The sequence below is a fragment of the Drosophila willistoni genome, unplaced genomic scaffold (genome assembly GCF_018902025.1).
Source record: "Drosophila willistoni isolate 14030-0811.24 unplaced genomic scaffold, UCI_dwil_1.1 Seg695, whole genome shotgun sequence".
Taxonomy (NCBI): domain Eukaryota; kingdom Metazoa; phylum Arthropoda; class Insecta; order Diptera; family Drosophilidae; genus Drosophila; species Drosophila willistoni.
This window is the reverse complement of record NW_025814605.1, coordinates 82265-83824: the sequence shown is the minus strand read 5'-3', so window position 1 is coordinate 83824 and position 1560 is coordinate 82265.

Below are 1560 nucleotides of genomic sequence, written 5' to 3'. Positions count from 1 at the left end.
AAAGCGGCCTTACAAGCAACCAGCTCGAAGGGACAAGCCTGCGGCCATCGTGATCCAGGCCAGGCCTCTTACGCCCAAATTCTTGGAATGGTTACAAGACGAACCGATGGCAAACTCGATGGTGTCAAAAGCAACGTAAAGCGCACAAGAAAGACAGCCAAGGGCGAGCTGCTTCTAGAACTCAAGCGAGACGGCGATCCTGACTGCCAAAAACTGAGGAACGAGCTTACCCAAGTTCTAGGCCAGCAAGCGTCGGTAAGGGCAGTAGGAACTGAAGCTTGGATCGAGATACGCAAACTCGATACCTTGGTATCAGCAGACCATATTATAGAAGCTTTGACGAAAATTATTGGCGATGCCACCGCAAACGTGCGAGTCCGAAGTTTGCGCCATACTTTTGGTGATACACAGTTGGCTGTCTTGTCAATGCCGCGCTCGACTGCTGACTCCTTGCTCAAGACGGGATCAATTGCAATAGGATGGACGCTCTGCCCGATTCGGGAACGGCAATCAAAGCAAAGATGCTACAAATGTTTAAACTTCGGCCACACGGCGACAAAGTGCAGTAGCTCAATTGATCGCACAAATTGGTGCCTTAAATGTGGGGCTACAGACCTCATGCAGCAACTTTCCTGTCTGCTTCAACTGCGTAGACGCCAAACGTCAACAGGTGGGGCATTACACTGGCAGCCGACGTTGCCCAATGACGAGTGCAGGAGCGAAACAGCAGCATAACCTATGAATTTGCTACAATTAAATTTGAGCCACTGTGCGGCGGCACATGATTTATTAGCGCAATCAGTAAGGGAAATGAATAAGAGCCATATAGAAACCGGCCTGGCAGCTCATGGGCAACAGACTCTTCGGGGAAAGCTGCAATCTGGTTGTGCGGCAATCGTACTCCGCCTATGCAGCACATCTACGCACATAGAGGATTTGTCAGAGCACACATAGGCGACATATGGGTGTACAGCTGCTACTTGGCACCAAGTCTTACCCCCCAAGAATTCCAGTCGGCAATGGACCAACTCGCTTTGGATGCCAGAGGAAAGGGCAAAACAATAGTTGCAGGCGACTTTAACTCGTGCAACTCGTGGTCCACGGAATGGGGTAGTGCCCGAACAAACTCCAGGGGCCGTACAATTCTTGAGAGCCTCGCCTCACTCGAACTTGTCGTGCTAAACACGGGCAACAACCACACGTTCTGCAGAGCTGGCTACGGATCAGTGATTGACGTCACATTTGCAAGCCGGCAACTTGCATCACAGACCAACTGGCAATTGTGTAGTCATTACACGGCTAGCGACCACTTAGCCATATTGTGCACTATCGGCAGCCGCCCCGCCGAAAACGTAACCACTGACCAAAATGCAAAAATGTTTAGAGCTTAGGCGAAGAGAACTAAAACTTGCCATTTAGGAGAGTAAACGCAAATGCTTCTTAGAAATGTGCAACGCCGCCGAGAACGACATTTGGGGGGCTGCTTACAAAGTGGCCATGAAGAAGCTCAATGCAAACAAGCCCGCGACTCCCAACGAATCCCAAATGAAACTCATTGTA